This window comes from Erinaceus europaeus, chromosome 16 (genome assembly GCF_950295315.1).
Source record: "Erinaceus europaeus chromosome 16, mEriEur2.1, whole genome shotgun sequence".
Classification (NCBI taxonomy): domain Eukaryota; kingdom Metazoa; phylum Chordata; class Mammalia; order Eulipotyphla; family Erinaceidae; genus Erinaceus; species Erinaceus europaeus.
In genome coordinates this window covers 3,288,559-3,306,866 of record NC_080177.1, presented here as the reverse complement: position 1 = coordinate 3,306,866, position 18,308 = coordinate 3,288,559, and the positions used below count along the sequence as shown (strand labels likewise).

Below are 18,308 nucleotides of genomic sequence, written 5' to 3'. Positions count from 1 at the left end.
AAAGGGAATAAGTAAATAAATAAATATTTTAAAAGAGAGAGAGAAAGAAAAGGCCTAAGCCACCCAAGACAAACATGACATTTTAGAAAAGATTTACCAAGCTACACAGATGTAGTGAGTGGGGAAATTGCATCGGCCAAGGAGCCATGTGCTCTCGCTCACTTTGGAAGCAGCTTGCCTCTTGGTGCCTATTCCCTCGCAAAGACAACAACAAAAAGTCAAAATAAAACTGCACTCTGACAGGACATTTGGGAAAGATTATTGATTCCCGACTTATTAAAAAAAAGACAGAACGGACACTTTGAGAAGAAGAGGGTTTTATTAAGTAGGCATAATCTAAGGCCTCACTTGTAGTCAGAGACACTGAAATGCAGAGGTGGTTCGCTTAAAGGTGCCCTGCTGTCCAGCGGCTGAGACTAGGTCCTTCTGCTGGCAGGGCACTTCCCTTGCCTGGACCATTGACACTGGTCCAGAAACACTATGTACCAGAGGAAACAGGAGGGAGCAAGGCCACATCCGCACAGCCTTCATGACAGGAGAGTCGAAACTGTGCTGTCATTATTGCTCATTTCTTACTGTGCCGAACTGACACGTTAATGCTTTATCATAGATGCTGTGCGTATGAAAAAAGGCAGTCTGTATAGAGTATGACCCTTCCTCTGGTTTCAGGGCTCATTGGGAGGTCGTGGAAGAAGACTGTTGTATTTTTCTGAGAGGATGTGGAGTCTAAAAGGTGGTGTTGAATTAATATTGACCCTAAGCACTTCATTGTCTAGACATCTGTCAAAGGTAACTTCGTGTCACTTGTTACTCAGTCACTAAATGGTCCATCTAGTCAAATCCTTGTTAAGAGATTTGGTAAATTTGCATTTTGTTGTGCTTAAAATAGGAAACAGCTGGGAGTCTGGCGGTAGTGCAGCAGGTTAAGAGCAGGTGGCGCAAAGCGCAAGGACCTGTATTAAGGATCCCGGTTCCAGCCCCCTGGCTCCCCACCTGCAGGGGAGTCGCTTCACAGGCGGTGAAGCAGGTCTGCAGGTGTCTGTCTTTCTCTCCCCCTCTCTCTTCTCCTCCTCTCTCCATTTCTCTCTGTCCTATCCAACAACGACGATAATAACTACAACAACAAAACAACAAGGGCAACAAAAGGGAGTAAATAAATATTGAAAACAAAACAAAACAGGAAACAGCTGGTAGCGTGCTGTCCTGAACACATCTGATCTCGTCTGAGCTGGAAGCTAAGTAGGCTCAGGTCTGGTTAGTGCTTGGATGGGAGAAAACATCTAAGATAAATCAAAATGAAAAACAAAACGAAAAACCTACTTACACATTCCTGGAGGTCTCTCTGGAAGTGATGCCAGATTTCAACTTGTGAGTTCTGCAAGCCTCGGTCTGAGAGAGCTGTCGTGAACAAAATTGAGTTGATGTTAATTCCAAGCAAACAGTTCAGCCTGAGATGCCCTGACTGCTCAAAGTTCTGCTAACAATGATGATTTCCAAATAAAATCACCGCATGGTGTTACTTTCATACAGGCAAGAGCCAGCAAGGAAATTTCTAACAGCAGCTTTTCCAGAAAACACATTGCAGTCAAGCATAGGCACAGGCTTTAAGGCAAACCAAAAAGCAGTCAAGGGGAAGGAAGGGCAGGGAGAAAACAAAAGAGCCAGCGTGTAAGAGAGGCGAGGAGAGGAAGAGAGAAAAGCATGCCTATCTCTGGGCATTATGTGTTGGGCCCCTTTCCTCAGGGAAAACACACGTTCAGGATGATGTAAATATACTCAAGTAACTTGACACAAGAGTAGTAGGGTCCAAAAGGCCAACACCCCAGACGATTTCCCTTTATTACAAATTCTGAAAGTCCTATCTGCAAAGAGCAGCCATGGTGAGACCCCAACTGTCTCCTGTTACATCAAATCCCTGGCAACGGGAGACAGTTGGGGTCTCACCATGGAACACAGGTCTCCTGGCCAAGAGAAAGCCAAGGAGTAGTGGTGTGTTATTATGGGACTCAACGTGCCACTATCCTCACTCCTGAACCCGAGGACTGGGGCTGCAGCTACAAGGAGTTTTATTAAACACCAAGTCCTGGGAGTCGGGCGGCAGCGCAGCAGGTTAAGCGCACGTGGTACAAAGTGCAAGGATGGGTGTCAGGATCCCGGTTCGAGCCCCCGGCTCCCCACCTGCAGGGGAGTCACTTCACAGGCGGTGAAGCAGGTCTGCAGGTGTCTGTCTTTCTCTCCCCCTCTATCTTCCCCTCCTCTTTCCATTTCTCTCTGTCCTATCTGACAACAATGACATCAATAACAACAATAATAACCACAACAAGGCTACAACAAGGGCAACAAAAGGAAAAATAAATAAATAAAATTTAAAACAACAACAACAAAACACCAAGTCCTACAGTCGAGCTAGTGTAGACAGTCTCACTGCTGGTTCAGTGTTGGCTAGTGCTAGATGGACACACAGACACATTTAATTAAGAGTCTAAAGGGTTTTTTGTTTTGTTTTGTTTTTGCAGGAAAACAAAATGCAGTAATTGAAAGAACATCAAGAAAAACAAAAAACAAAAACCCACAGCTTGAACCAACATAGAGCATCAGAACCAATCTGGAGGTCAACTAGCAGCAGCAGACACCAGGCCTGGACCCACGTGTGTGCGTGTAGGGAGACGAAGAGGGTGGGACCAAGACCTTCAGAGCCAAACTGTGACACTGTGTCTTTGAATGAGATGGAAGGTGAAAGGGACCAGTGAGAAATGACATGGTAGCATCTTGCTACATTCTGACTGTTAAAGTGGGCTAGATGGGGCAGTCACTTCTAAAACTAGGCCTCTCTCCATCTTGGACTCACTGAAACATTTCAGTCATTAAGCACACAGAATGGACATGGGCTTGCTCAAGTATCTCTAAAATCTTACTCTGGCGGGTAGCAGAGAGGCAGTCTAAATCCGAAATATAAAGCCAAGGCATTTAAACAAGTCCCCAGCAGATTGTCACAAAGCTTGTAGTTGAAACCGTCTACATGTAGACACAATGACTAGTATGCTCTGAAGTGGCAGGTCCCATCTTTGGCAGAGGGCCGGGCTTGTCTACAAGACGCTGTGAATTATGAAGGAACATCAGAACCAAGTCCAGATATATTCTTGCTGCAGTGACTTTCTTAACATAGGAAACGAGTAACACAGTAGAGCTTTGGTCATAACCACGCTCTACTGAACTGACCATTTGCTTATTACTCAAGAAACAGAAAGCACTTTATTCTTTTTTCTTTTCTTGCCTCCAGCGTTATCGCTGGGGCTCAGTGCCAGCACTACGAATCCACCCTCCTGGAGGCTACTTCTCCTATTTCACTGGACAGGACAGAGAGAAATTGAGAGAGGAGGGGGAGACGGAGAAGGAGAGAGAAAGACTTGTGAAACAATGCCCCTGCGGGTGAGGAGTGGGGGCTCGAACTCAGGTCTTTGTGTGGGTCCTTACGCTTAGTACTATGTGCGTTTAACAAACTGGGTGCGCCACCGCCTGGCTGTTACTTAGAGCCCAGCCTTGCAGTCTGACAGCTACAGACTCACGCACGATGGACAGGCACGCTAGAGCTCTGCTACGCACAGGCCTTTCCCTCAGTTTCTCCCCACATAACCTGCAAACCTGAACCCCCCCGTCAGGCTGGGCTCTGGGCACTGTCGCAGCTGCCCCTGGGCTGGACCTGTGGACGGGCGTCTGTGCAGTCCTACTGCGTGTGCAGCCTCACAGACCCATCGCCATGTCAGGGTACACAACAGCCCCCGCAAGGAGCCCAGGCTGGTCTTTTCTAAGCACGCCTATGTCCCGCCTGCCCCCTGAGCAATCCCCAGAGTGGACTACCTTTACCACAGAGCACTCAGCGGGCGAAAGGGAAAGAGTGTCTCCAAAAGCCATGCCCCGCTCCTCCCTGACTCCACGTACCAAACCGGTGCGAAACAGGCGAGACTGTGTGAGCCCCGGCGTTGGGGAAAGGCGTGCTGGCCACGCTGGCTCGTGATCACACGGATTTGGAAACGTGCCCACATGCGTGACTCAAAACACAGAGGGGAGAGAGTGGGCCCTGCTGCATCGCCACGAGTCTCCGTCTTCACAGCTGAGACCATAAAGTGGTGCTATGGGCTCCAGCGGGGACCCCAGATGTGTCAGGACATTGTTCAGGGGCAACCCCGATCCTCGCCCTGAACCCAGGCTGAACTGAAGCGGCTGGGAGCCTCCTGGGAAGCTGCGCCTGACCTGCAGAAACAGAGCAGCCTGGAAAGAGCTGGGTGCGGATATCAGGTGCCCCTCGCCTCTCCAGACACACCGTCAACAAGGCAAAGGCAGGAGCCCTGCCTTTTACTTCCTGTGATTCCTCATAAGCACAGCAATTATAAACACATGTAGGAATGTAAATATTTATCAGCTAAATCAAGTCAGTGTGGGAGACAAAATACGGGAAAGCTGGAACACAAAAGAGTCAAGATTTTAGGTGTATGAGGGCCCTTGGTGACTTAGTTCTAATTCTTCTTTTTAAAAGTATTTACTTACTTACTTACTTATCTATTTATTTATGAGAGCCAGGGCATCGCTCTGGCACAAGGGATACTGGGGATTGAACTTAGGACCTTTTGCTTTCTCCCCTGAACACTTTGCCCACTGTGCCACTTCCAGAGCCCCGATTCTTCCTTTTATAATGAAGAAGCGGAAGCATACAAGTTCAGCAGCTTGCCTAAGACCAGACGCATGGGTCATGACTCAGCTCTCACAGCTTTTCATTCGGAAGTCTACCACAGCCCATCCTTTACTGCAGGATGGAGGAAGAGAAAACTCCCTTGGGAAGAGCACAGGGGGCACAAGGGTCCGGGCGCAGGTCCGCCTGCAGGGGGGCGGCTCCACCAGAGGCGAGGCAGAGCTGCAGGTCCCCCCCTCCTCTCTCCTCGCCCTCTCCCTCTCTCATACCCCCTCAATTTCTCTGTGTTCTATCAAATAATAACAAACATATTTAAAGAGAAAGAAACCACAAGAGTGAACACTGGCTCTGCCGGGCAAAGGCTGTTACGAAGTGGGCGGGATTAATCTGGCTGGAGCAAGCGTGGCAATGCAGAGCCGAGCCTGGATGGCGGAAAGCGAGAAAGAAGAGTAAGGCAGAAGAAGGAAGGAAGGAGCTGAACGGGAGGTAAAGCTGGGAAAGAAACAGAAGCGGGTAACAGTGCAGCCTGCCCCGGATGTGGGAGGGCAAACATGATGGCTGGGAACATGGCGCCTGGAGCGGGTTTCATGGTATTTCCGTCTTTGGAAATAAGGAAACTGTGACACTTGCCGTTGCTACAGTGAAGTCACCCTACAAGCTAACGGGAACCAAACCAGAGAGCAACCTCACACTAAAAGTCTGCTCACCTTAGCACTGTCTCTGAGGGGCAGGTGCTCGCCAGACCAGAGCCAGGGGGAAGGCGGGTTTCAAATTGTCTCTCCCACACCTTCTCCCACTTAGTTTCCCACCCATACACTCTGCTCCCAGACTGCGACATTCTAACTCCCTTTCTGAACCAGCAGAAGCATTTGTTAGCTGGTATCCAGAACTGCTGCCACATTGGAATCTTCCCCCAAATCTCCTTCACACACACTCAAGTCTGACTTCCCCGAATCCGTCAGGACTGCACGCAGGAGACCCTGGGTCAGCCCCAGCTCTCACACAGAAGCAGCAGCAAAGGCAGAGTGAGTAAAGCTCCCTCCCTCTGCCTGTCACCTGCTCACACGCACACGGGGCAGCGCAGTGGGGCTGCAGGAGGGCGCGCACACACTGCTTCGAAAATGAAGAAAGGAGCCAGCCGCCACCTGTCAAAGGCAGAGCAGGGCCGGAAGGCCCTCCCCACACGTCTCTTGCTCTTGTGTCACGCAGACTTTCTACAGAAGTCTGAGACAGTGGCCCAGCACTGCCAAGGAGAGGCACATCAGTTCAGCAAGACCTCGCTCTTTCTCAACATTCTGACAGTCGGCTCTGGCCTTCGGCATAGCACGGTGTCTCCTGTTCTTTCTGGTCCCTGCCCCTGTTTTCAGAAATCAGACCAGACTCTGAGACCTTCCCTTATTATTCTCAAAAACCGGATGAGCCCTACTAGGTGCTGCTGACTGTCAAATGTTATCACCCACGGTGACTCTCCGTTGCGCTCTAGATGGTGATGGGTGATCCTACCTTTACATCTAAGAGCAAAATCAGAACTGATTCCTTGGCAAACAGCTACCTTTTACCCCTAAACTGTCTCTATGTGAACTGTGTCTCCACTCTTCTATAAGTCCATTAGGAAGGGCATACTTTGAACTGGGGCTGTTGCTTTTATCGGTCAAGGTAGTTAATATTCTCAGGGAATATGGGCTCCAGGAGAGAAATAAACAGTGTAAAAATACAAGCTTCGAGGGGAGGGCAAGGCCCAGAACAGAACAACCTATGTCGAAGCGAACAGAATTTACGAGCCCGGCCGAGCACATTCACCTCTTAAATCAGCGTAACAAACATCCTCAGGAAACTGAAGTGGGTATTTAAAAGGAATAAAGAGTAACGCAGGGCCGGGTGCAGCTGCTCAGCAGTGCTGACGCGTCACCGCGAGCGCGTGGAGACCCAGCTACAAGACGCCCTGCTCCCACGTGCGTGCGGGGCGAAGCTTCACCTGCTGCAGGTGTCTCTCCTTCTCTGTCTCTCACCCTCCAAACAAACCAACAAACCCAGCAGGATCAGTGGAAAGTGTAATCATGCAGGCGCTAGCCCCAGCGGTAACCCTGACTGGAAAAACTAAAGTCCAACTGGAGACTTTGTCCGAAATGTAAACCTGAGGGGTCGGGAAGAAGCTCACATAGCGGATGTCAGCAAGGTGTGAGGCCTTGGGCTCGACCTCTGCTATCACAGGGGAGCAGCTCAGACAGCACCAAGGACCCGGAAGAGCAGCTCCATGGATGTGAAGCGGGGCTTAGTGTCTCTCTCCCGGCTCTCTTTACACACACAGATATATGTGTACATATATGTACATATGCAGTGACAAGCATTGGGTTGAAGGCAGCTCAATTTGTGTTTTGATTTATTTATTATTGGGTAGAGACATAGAAATTGAGAGGGGACCAGAAGACAGAAAGACAGAGACACCTGCTGCCCTCTTTCACCACTCCTGAAGCTTTCCCCCTGCAGGTGGGGACGAGGGGCTTGAACCTGAGTCCTTGGACACTGTCATGATGTGCTCAGCCAGGCGCACCACCGCCCGGGCCTGGCAGATCAATTTATAGGCAGTCATGCACACATGATAGAAACCCTGGGTTTATCCTCATCACAAAAAATAAAATGGAAAATTTCAAGTCAGGTAGTATATTATTTAAATGAAGTAAATATAGTAAAAAAAAAAACTGAGTAGAAAATTATAATATATTAAGACGTAAAGATATTAAAATACTATACAAGTTTTTTTTAAATGAAGGCTTAAGAGAAAAAAAAGAGTAACGAAAAATCATAGTTACCTGTAAAAGAACTGTTACCCGAAATATGAAGAACACTTGAAACTCAACAAGCAGAAAGTGGAAACTCCAGTTAAGACCTGGGCGAACCAACTCGGCAAACATCTGCTGCCATTCCCCACAGACTAGGGCATTTTCCTGTGTTGGTATGCTTCTAAAAACCCCTTCTGTTTCATTAGTTTAATCCCCCCTGCTTAACACTATTTTATTTACATAACCACTTCATTCTATTTACATAACCCTGTTAACAAGCACCACCCTCCCTCCAGGGCATTGGTGGTTCAGTGGTAGAATTCTTGCCTGCTCCGCCCCCTCTCCTTGTCATACCCTGATTTTCACCAGTCACTTTTCTCTCCACCCTCTCTGCGTCGCATCCTGTTCCCACCCTACTGGGCTAGTATATTTATAAGGACAAGATTGTAGTTTTGAGTTTACCTTAGCATGGTATAGATTGCGCTGCGTCCTGCATGAATAAAGAGATACTGCCTACAGCTCAACCATGAGTCCCTGGTCGTCTGTTACCCGCCCGTGAAGCCAGACCGTCGAAAACAACATTCCTGAGGTCGCTAAGGGGCCGGGTGGTGGCGTGGCTGGCTGAGCATTCATATCATGCACAGGGACCTGGGTTCAAGTCCCTAGTCCCCACCTACAGGCAGGGAAGCTTCAAGAGCAGTAAAGGCAGTGCTGCAGGTGTCTCTCTTTCTCTCTCTCTCTCGCTTTCTCTCTGTCCTATCAAATAGAGTAAATGTTAAAACAAAACGACAAAAAGACCTAACCGCACACCGCAGCAAATGCACAAGGCCCGCAGATAAGCACACGGAAAGGTGTCGTGTGTCGTGCGTCAGCAGGGAGACACACAGGGAGACACCAGCACCCTCGTGGGGGCTGCGGGCACAGGAACTCTCACTTCACTGCCGGTGGGGATGCAGTCCCGCTTCCTGCTGTGTGCGCAGATGAGCTGAGACCAGGGCAGCGGAAAACTGGGAGGGGGTTTCACGGCAGCGGTTCAGGGACCTGCGCGGCCCTCGTGTGGATCAGCCGGAGTGATTTCCACAACGGAATACGATTCAGCTCTTAAAAGAGGTCAGTTGCCGAACCGCGAAGAGTCGTGGAGGAAAACTGTGGAAGAAAACTGAAGCTCCTGCGTGCGGTAAAGACATTCAGCAAAACCTCCCTGAAGGCAGGTGTGAGGGAAGGCCGCACACAGCGCCGGCCACCGGCTGAGGACCAGGGCTTCGGGGCCAGGGGCTGTGAGCGCCGGCCGGCCCACTGACCGGACCGTCCTACATGAAAGACGTGCGGCCAGCACTGGGTGACAGCTGCGCCAAGCCGCGGCGTCTTAGTGTGAAACATGTTGGAAACAAATTCAGTGAGAAAGTAAATAAATCCTGGCAATTCAATAAGATGTGGCAAAAAAAAAAAAAAGAATGAATGAAAAAAGAAAAAAAAAGGTCTAGAATAAGACCTGGAGGTAACGTGGAGGTTCATTACTGCTAAATCAATAAAGTGTGTTGGGAGAAAGGGGAAATCTCCACAGAGAACGCAGATGCAGGGGAAGCCCGGTCTTCAGTACAAGAAGAAAAGAAAGGAAAACACAAGTAGAACCTGAACTGGAGTTGGTGTAGTGCACCACAGTCAAAGCCTCTGTGTGGGTGGGTGGGAGGGAGGACACAGGTCCAAAAATGATGACAGAGGGGTTGTACTGTTATGTGGAAAACTGAGATGTTGTGCATGGTCAAATGTAAAACATTAATCTCCCAATAAAGAACTTGAAAAGAAAAAGAAAAATCCTGATCTTCTAGACTTTTTTTTCACTCTGGGATGTTTCCGAGACCCCCGTCATCCCCACGTGTAGCAGGAGCTGTGTTTCCCTGAGTCCTCGTTCATTTGGAAAAGATATCAGATTTATTTACTCCTCCTAACGCTAACAGAAATCGCTTCCACTGCTAGATGATTACAAGTAAATGCTACGCTCTGACTAACCCACTCTGCAGGCCCCCAGCCCCGGGTCACTTCAGTGGGAAAACACTGCCTCACAGGACGCTGACACACGAGTGGCACTTCTCGCCACTCCCACCGCGACGAAGCCTCTTCGCCACCACGTCCTGGGTACCGACGCCCTCGCCAGGCCCCCCACAGCCCTATCTCCCTGGAGGATGCGGTCCACCTCAACCAGCCCCAGCTCGGCCCTGCATGCCCCTCCTCCTGACTGAAGAGCCTCCCACAAGTGAGAGCACCCGGCATCTAGTCCCCTCCTCTGGTTTATCTCACTTAGCGTGATTCCTTCAGTTCAGCGACGATGGAAAAAGGAGCTGAGCCCAGCATTTCTCATAGCGGAGAGTGGTATTTGAGGGTTCACACCGCAGCTGTCCCCACCAGTCCCCTGTCCCGGGACCTGGGGCTGCTTCTAGCTCCGGCCCATCCAAACTGCAGCGGACACAGGGCTCCGGTCTGGTGGCTGCCCGGGAGAGCAGGTCCTGCACACAGGCCGCTCTCATTCTCAGCAACAGTGAGCAGTGTTCCTCTTTCCACACTTCCTCCCCAGCTCGTGTTTCTTCTGTCCTTCCTAGTGTATACATGTCTTTTTTAAAAATTAAATTAAATTTTTTTTTTTTTTGCCACAAGGTTATGGTTGGGAGTTGGTGTCTTTAGAGTCCACAGCTTCCTATGACCAAGTTTCTCCTGCCAGAAGGTGAAGCTGAGAGAAGGGGGACCTGGAGCGCCACTCCAGCGCTCATGGAGTTTTCCCACTACTGGTGGGGACGGGGCTTGAACCTGGGTCCTCGTGCTCTGTAATGTGTGAGCCCTACCAGGTGAGCCACCTCCCGGCCCTTCTATGTGTCTCTGTATTTACAAGTGCATGCACCCGCAAATTGCTAGGATGTGGGCATATGCGCTGGGTTGTCGGAATAGTCATGATGCATTTTTGTATAGAAAAACTGAAAAAACACATCATGACTTTGCCAAGAGTCCAACATATTCAACTGGGTAGATAATGCCCAAGACGGTTTTCCAAAGAGAGTGTAATAAGACCTTATCTTTGGAAGGCCAGATAGATTAAAATTAAAAACATTTTTCACAAGCAGGAGCATTTCTCTGAACTCTCTCAGATCTCTCTTAGATGTGTTGGTTTTCCTTCGTTAACTCACTGCTGAATACAGTGCGGTGACTGTCCGAGCAGTGAGGTGCTCTGCCCAGGTTCAGATGACCGTCTCTGCTCAGTGGTCAGTCAGCAGGCAGGTCACTAAGCACAGGCTGAGGGAACCAAAACATCAAGTAACTAAGGGGCACTGCTTAAATACACCAGAACTCTCTGTTTCCCCTTTGGCTTATTTCAGGGTCTGAAATTCACTTTGGCATTGATTTTGTTCTGAATGACAACAGGCATGACGCCCTAGTTCCTTCATTGCCTGGTGGATAAAAGTCTAGAGACGGGACAGTCTGACTCTGCTTCTCATTCATGCATGTGACAAATATTTGCTGGAAAAGATGCATGTCCGTTTCATTCTCTGACTGTCCATCATCTGAACTTCTGCTCCCGTTGAGAGACTCTGTCTCCACATGTGTGCTGGGAGGAAGCCGGGTTCTAACACCAACCCTGGAAGCACAAAAGGCCAAACACTCGCTTTTCTAGTTAGGGCTCTGGCACACAGACGGCCCAGGAGCTACTGTCATGAAGAGCCTGGAGGAAGACAGCATGATGCTTCTGAAAAAAAGAAACTTTCATGTCTGAGGCTCTGAAGTCCCAGGTTCAGTCCCCTGCAGCACCACAAGCTAGGATAGTGCAGTGCCCTGGAAAGCCAGCCAGCCAGGCAGCCAACCTTGAATTGAGAACTAAAGTCACAAAGACAGGTTAAAGTTCCTCCTCAGGGCAAGGACACGCAGCACCCCATGCTCCAGCAATGCCACCCGGTGTCCAGTGGAGGAGTCTGGCAGCCCCAACAGGGAAGGGGTTCGCTTCAGTGCTACAACCCTGACTGCGGTCCAGCCCTGAGCTTGGCTTCCTGTTTGCTCTGAGTCAGGTTATCCAGTTTTGCAGGCGTTTCTGAAATGGCTCCCCGGCTACATGCCAGGCCCGTGCTAGACCCTGGGACACAAAGGCAGATAAGACGTGGCCCGCCCAGCACGAGTTCGCCAGAAACGGCAGACAAGCGGGTGAGCAAATACAGTAACCAAGAGGGGTGCGATCACAAGGGCACGAGGAAGACCACCACTGCTACTCCGTGACCGCCTGCTTTGCCTTCTCTCTTCTCGCCTACCCCTCAGTCAGCCGCTTCTCAGAACAGTCGGCTATAGCCAGTTATAGCGCTCTGGTCTGGGGAGAGGCAGGGTGTCTGGTTGGCCGGTTATCTGTGGCGGTGTGGCACAGGCTTCATGAACGAGTATACAAAAGAACAGAAAAAGAGAAGGAGAGGTGAGACCCCCTGGCCAGAGCAGTGGAGCACAAGGCACTCTGCCTGCTGTGTGCCCTGCTTTTGCTTGAAGGCAGGTGCATTCACCTGAAGAGACCCCGGCACACCCATGTCCCCCCACGTCCGCCACAGGGCTATCTACACACGAGAGTCAAGATCTGGAAAGAACCTAAGAGCTTTGAGGCAGAGAGCAGTCAGGGAAGTGGTCTGTTTACACAATGGAATACTACTCAGTTATTGAAAGCAAGCAAGCAAGCAAGCAAGCAAGAAAGGGGGAGGAAGGAAGGGAAGGGAAGGGAAGGGAAGGGAAGGGAAGGGAAGGGAAGGGAAGGGAAGGGAAGGGAAGGGAAGGGAAAGGAAGGGGAAGGGGGAAGGGGAAGGGGAAGGGGGAAGGGGAAGGGGAAGGGAAAGGGAAGGGAGGGAAGGGGAGGGAAGGGGAGGGGAGAGAAGGGGAGGGAAGTCCTGGAAGGTGGCACAGTGCATGAAGTGCTGGACTCTCAAGCATGGGATTTCCTGTTCGGCCCCCAGTAGCCCATGTGCCAGTGATGCTGACTCTTCCTCTTTCATTAGCAAACAAGTCTTTGAAAAGCAAAGAAAAAGCAAAGACGAACTTTTGTCTTTTGCTCCGACATGGATGGATGTGGAGGGAGTCGCTTTAAGTGAAATAAGCTGGAAGGAGAAAGAGAAATCCCAGACGGTCTCACCCACGGTGGGATTTCAGAAACAAGGCCAAGGAGCACAGAAGGTAGGAGAGCGACTAAAAACTCCAGGGTAACAGTGGGGGGCGAAGGGAACAGGTGGGGGGCACACAGTGCCCCAGGGCTGAGGGAGACAGCGTGTGGATGGTGGGCGAGGTGGCTGGCCAGTATTCTGGGGGTAGTATGGAATTGTACACCAAGACATCAACTGTCTATAAAACATGTCGCCAATACTATTTAAAAAAGAAAGGCAGGTCCCATTCTAGAGGAGGAAAAACTGTGAAAACTACTGTGCACAAAACGTGTGTGTGCTCTGCCCTCTAACACTCCACAAGTCCACCCATCAGAGTCCGGGAGCCCCCGTCTAAGCCCACTGCAGTTTCCACTGTTTCCTTGTACACAGTCACGGTCTCCCCACGTCTCACAAATGCTCCCATTTTCAATCACCAGCTATTTGAAGGGAGGTCTGTGTCTGAACAGGAAGACCCAGCACAGAAAGCTGACCAGTCAGTCAGCTCGGCACTGTTAGGGAAGGTTGAGAAAGGACAGTAAGGCGGGTGACCAGCGGCATCTCATTCTCAAGAGTGACAACGTGTGTCGTCAGAGCTGCAATCCTCCTTTGAAAACTGTCGTCTTCACTGTGATGTGAGGGGCAGGAAGGACAAGATTTACCCTAATTCCAGATTAAGTCAAGGGGTTAAAACGCACTTGTCATGACCACACTCCACCACTCTCGCAAGCTCAGTTCCTTCTTCCAGAAGGCCCCTGAGTCACCTGGCCGGTTCCTGCATTACATCTGAGAGCAGCTCTGGGAAGCTCTCCTTAGCCCTCTGTTCAGAAGAGAGTGCTGTTCTCTTTCCCTGTGCTCCAACGACGTCCTGGGCATCCCTCTATGACGACGACCACATGCATACTGTAGCCGTTACTTTGCTCAGTCAGGAGTGCCGTGAGCTCAGGTGATGCTGCCTTTCTTCTTCTATCTACAAAGAGATATTTCAGCATAGTTCCTAGCGGAGAGTAAACGGGCAGCCAGCAACTGCCTGCGAGAGTGGGACTGGAGGCATTAGTGACGGCATGAAGTTAAGGTCATTTGTGTTCACAAAACAGCAAGACACCAACTTCAAATTCTGTCTGCAGAAATGGAAAAGTTGGCTCCTGCGGTTTTTACTTGGAGTGGGGAATCCTTTTTAAAGCTTTCAGATAATCACGTATGCTACAGGATAGAAATAATTTAAGTCGTGCACTTAAAAAATTTTTGACTTGGGGGCCATGAGGCAGGTCACCCGGGAGCCCTGCGTGGCTGGTGTGCAGCCCAGGTTCAAGTTCCCGACACGAGACAGCACTTGGGGGTACTGTGGAAGCCAGTGCATGCTTGCTCGCTCTCTCTCTCTGAAAAAGTCAGCCCAGAGTGGTGAAGGCCCAGGGATGAAATTTCTCTCTATTATGTAAATGCCTGTGTGGTCGCACAGTGTCCCCAGCCCTCACAATGGTGATGCTCACTCTAGGAGATCTTAGCCCCCACACCTCTCCTGACGATTGTCCGCCCCACATCTACTGCCTGATCATAACAATCAGGCCTGAAATGGGCCAGAAAACCTGTGTCGCCCACCAAAGCCGTGCAGACCACAGACACATCTGCCCCAAGCTGGGTTTCCTCCTGGGGCTGCAGAGTGGGCTGGAGGAAGTGTTTAGCCATGTGTGGTGCTGAAAGACTGGGGGGGGGGGGAGACACACAAATGAAGCCAACAAGCAGAGCAGAAGAGAGTGGGTGCCACCCCAGGGTGTAAGGTGTCAAGGAGCGAGCGCCTGGCTTCTGTGAGGACCCAGAGCCTGCTGTATCGTCTGTGATGCCAGCCCCGCTCTCATGCACCCAGAGCCTGCTGTATCGTCTGTGATGCCAGCCCCGCTCTCATGCACCCAGAGCCTGCTGTATCGTCTGTGATGCCAGCCCCGCTCTCATGCACCCAGAGCCTGCTGTATCGTCTGTGATGCCAGCCCCGCTCTCATGCACCCAGAGCCTGCTGTATCGTCTGTGATGCCAGCCCCGCTCTCATGCACCCAGAGCCTGCTGTATCTTCTGTGATGCCAGCCCCGCTCTCATGCACCCAGAGCCTGCTGTATCTTCTGTGATGCCAGCCCCGCTCTCATGCACCCAGAGCCTGCTGTATCTTCTATGATGCCAGCCCCGCTCTCATGCACCCAGAGCCTGCTGTATCTTCTGTGATGCCAGCCCCGCTCTCATGCACCCAGAGCCTGCTGTATCGTCTGTGATGCCAGCCCCGCTCTCATGCACCCAGAGCCTGCTGTATCGTCTGTGATGCCAGCCCCGCTCTCATGCACCCAGAGCCTGCTGTATCTTCTGTGATGCCAGCCCCGCTCTCATGCACCCAGAGCCTGCTGTATCGTCTGTGATGCCAGCCCCGCTCTCATGCACCCAGAGCCTGCTGTATCTTCTGTGATGCCAGCCCCGCTCTCATGCACCCAGAGCCTGCTGTATCTTCTGTGATGCCAGCCCCGCTCTCATGCACCCAGAGCCTGCTGTATCTTCTGTGATGCCAGCCCCGCTCTCATGCACCCAGAGCCTGCTCTATCTTCTGGTCTTGCAGACCCCAGTATCCTGGCCCGTAGCATGAATTCAAGTTCTTTCTCTCGGTTAGCAAGTGTGACTTTATATTACTAAAGAAATTTCTTTCCAAAACCTCAAAATAAGGTCATGCATGAGTATCAAAACATCAGTTAATCATGGGAAGGGCCTTGTTAAAAACTGGCATCTGTGTACTCCTCGCCATACGGAAAATGAAAAGCATTCACCAAAACTACCACGTTCAAATGACAGCCTTTAATCCGGCTTCCCCAGACTTGTGAGTCAGTATGAATAACACTCAAAGTTCAGGGGTGAAGAGAGAGACTAAGAGGTAAGGAATGTCTTAGAGATTAGTAGAAGAGGTTTTTTTTCCCTGTTTCTCAATTTTATCTTTAATTTATTTATTGTTACATTATGACAATAATGCTTTACAAGGTAGACACATTATGACAATAATGCTTTACAAGGTAGACGCTGTCAAAGGGTATACAATTTCTCCTCCATTGGGTGCTCGAAGCCTTCTCAGTCCCTTCCCCCAGCACACCCCCACCTCCACGACTCTGGTTTTGCTGCCAAAGGTCCTCCTGTGTTTTACCTTTGCCTCCTGCTTCTTAAGTCCCCCTGTGAGACCAGAGGGTATTTATCCTTTTCCTGCTGGCTGATCTCAACACAGTTCCTTCCAGTTCTGTCCAAAGTGAGGGCAAGGAGATGATGATTCTGTCGTGTCACACAGCTGGGCATATAGGCCCTGACTTTCTCCGCCACTAGTGTCACACAGCTGGGCATACAGGCCCTGACTTTCTCCGTCACTAGTGTCACACAGCTGGGCATACAGGCCCTGACTTTCTCCGTCACTAGTGTCACACAGCTGGGCATACAGGCCCTGACTTTCTCCGTCACTAGTGTCACACAGCTGGGCATACAGGCCCTGACTTTCTCCGTCACTAGTGTCACACAGCTGGGCATACAGGCCCTGACTTTCTCCGTCACTAGTGTCACACAGCTGGGCATACAGGCCCTGACTTTCTCCGTCACTAGTGTCACACAGCTGGGCATACAGGCCCTGACTTTCTCCGCCACTAGTGTCACACAGCTGGGCATACAGGCCCTGACTTTCTCCGTCACTAGTGTCACACAGCTGGGCATACAGGCCCTGACTTTCTCCGTCACTAGTGTCACACAGCTGGGCATACAGGCCCTGACTTTCTCCGTCACTAGTGTCACACAGCTGGGCATACAGGCCCTGACTTTCTCAGTCACTAGGCTGTCACTGGGCACCTGGGTTGTTTCCTAGTTTGGACGAATGGCAACTGTATTGCTGTGAACATAGGTCTGTGTAGACCTCCTTGGGTAAATTCCCAGGAGACACTGCTGGGTCCTTCAGACTGTTTCTACAGGTCTGGGGCCAATTTACACCCCCTCCGCAGTACAGAGGAGTCCTTCCCCCTCACCCCCAGCCCCAATCCCGGGCAACACTTGTTTCCATTTTTTGTAATGTAAGACATTCTCACAGGTAGACGGTGGTATTTCATTGTTGTCTTTATTGGCACTTCTCTCATAATGAGTGACTCTGAGGAGTTTTTCATGTCTACTGGCTCTCTGGATCTCTCCCTTGCTTGAGATTCCGTCCATGTATTCTCGCTTTTTAGTGGGTTTGTTGTTGCTGCTGAGTTTAGTGAATTCTTTATATATTTTGCTTGTCAGCCCTCTGGCTGACATATGGTGTGTAAAGATATTCTCCCTGGGACTGGGTGGCGGTGCGCCTGGTGGAGTCCTCATGTTCAATACTCAAGGACCCGGGTTTGAGTCCCTGGTCCCCACCTGCAGGGGGAAACCTTGTGAACGGTGAAGCAGCATTGCAGGTGTCTCTGTCTCTCTCCCTCTCTATCACACCTTTCCCTCTGAGTTTCTGGCTGTCTCTATCCAATAAATAAAAATAATTTTAAAAATTAAGAAAAAAAGGGGTGTCGGGCGGTGGCGCAGTGGGTTAAGCGCATGTGGCGCAAAGCGCAGGGACCGGCGTAAGGATCCCGGTTCGAGCCCCCGGCTCCCCACCTGCAGGGGAGTCCCTTCACAGGCGGTGAAGCAGGTCTGCAGGTGTCTATCTTTCTCTCCCCTTCTCTGTCTTCCCCTCCTCTCTCCATTTCTCTCTGTCCTATCCAACAACGAATTGCGTCAACAAGGGCAATAATAATAGCCACAACGAAGCTACAACAAGGGCAACAAAAGGGGGGGAAAAATGGCCTCCAGGAGCGGTGGATTCATGGTGCAGGCACCGAGCCCAGCAATAACCCTGGAGGAGGAAAAAAAAAATTTTTTTTTTAATTTAAGAAAAAAAAAAGCTGTCCTCCCGTTCCGTATGTTGTCTTTCTGTTTTGGTGACGTGCTGTGTTTAAGTTTATCAGTTTGACATGAATTCACTGGTCTGCTTTCCACTGTGTTTTCCTTGCTATTTAAAAAGTCTCTGGAGACATTTGCAAAGCACAGATCATGAAGTGTGCTGCCAGTGTTTTCTCCTATGTGCGTGGTGGTCCCTGGCCTCTGATTCATTTGGAGCTGACTTCTGTGCACAGTAAGATGTGGTGGTTCGCTTTCACTCCTCGCGTGTCCCAACCCAATTTCCCAGTGCCCTTTGTCCATTTAGTGTTTTGGGTCCCCTTGTCAAAACTCACGTGTCCTTAGATGTGAGGGTTTATTTCTGGACTTACAATTCTACTCCACTGGTGTGTGTGTCTATTTTGGTCCCAGCGGCAGACAGTTTTGAATATAATAGTCCTGCAGTATAATTCGAGGTCTGAAAGTATGATGCCTGTAGTCTTGTCCTATTTTTTCAAGATTACTTTCACAATCCCTGGTATCTCTTGGTTCCACATAAATTCTATAGCTTTTGCCCTATTCCCTTGAAGAAGCTTGGTGGGACCCTGATGGGGGCAGCACTGTGCCTGTATATGACTCTCAGTAAAGGCTCATTCTGATGACTGTATGTCCTGCTCACTTATCCGCAATGCCAGGGACTAGGCCCAGAGCCTCCTGGAAGCAGTGCATGCTGAACCACCTCCCTGGGCCTTAAAATACATGGGCACTTGAAGAAAAATAAGCCCTCGTACACTGACTGTGAAC

The 18,308-nt window shown here is 50.3% G+C and overlaps 1 protein-coding gene across 2 annotated transcripts in view; it reads right to left on the bottom strand.

Annotated features, from left to right (window-relative positions):
• DENND4A (DENN domain containing 4A) overlaps positions 1 to 18,308 on the bottom strand; it is a 109,835-nt gene that overhangs the window by 77,609 nt on the left and 13,918 nt on the right. For both annotated transcript variants that reach the window (XM_060174291.1, XM_060174292.1), the window contains exon 2: positions 1,325 to 1,398. The gene's annotated coding sequence lies outside the window, so the exon portion shown is untranslated. The remainder of the gene's footprint in view (positions 1 to 1,324; positions 1,399 to 18,308) is intronic.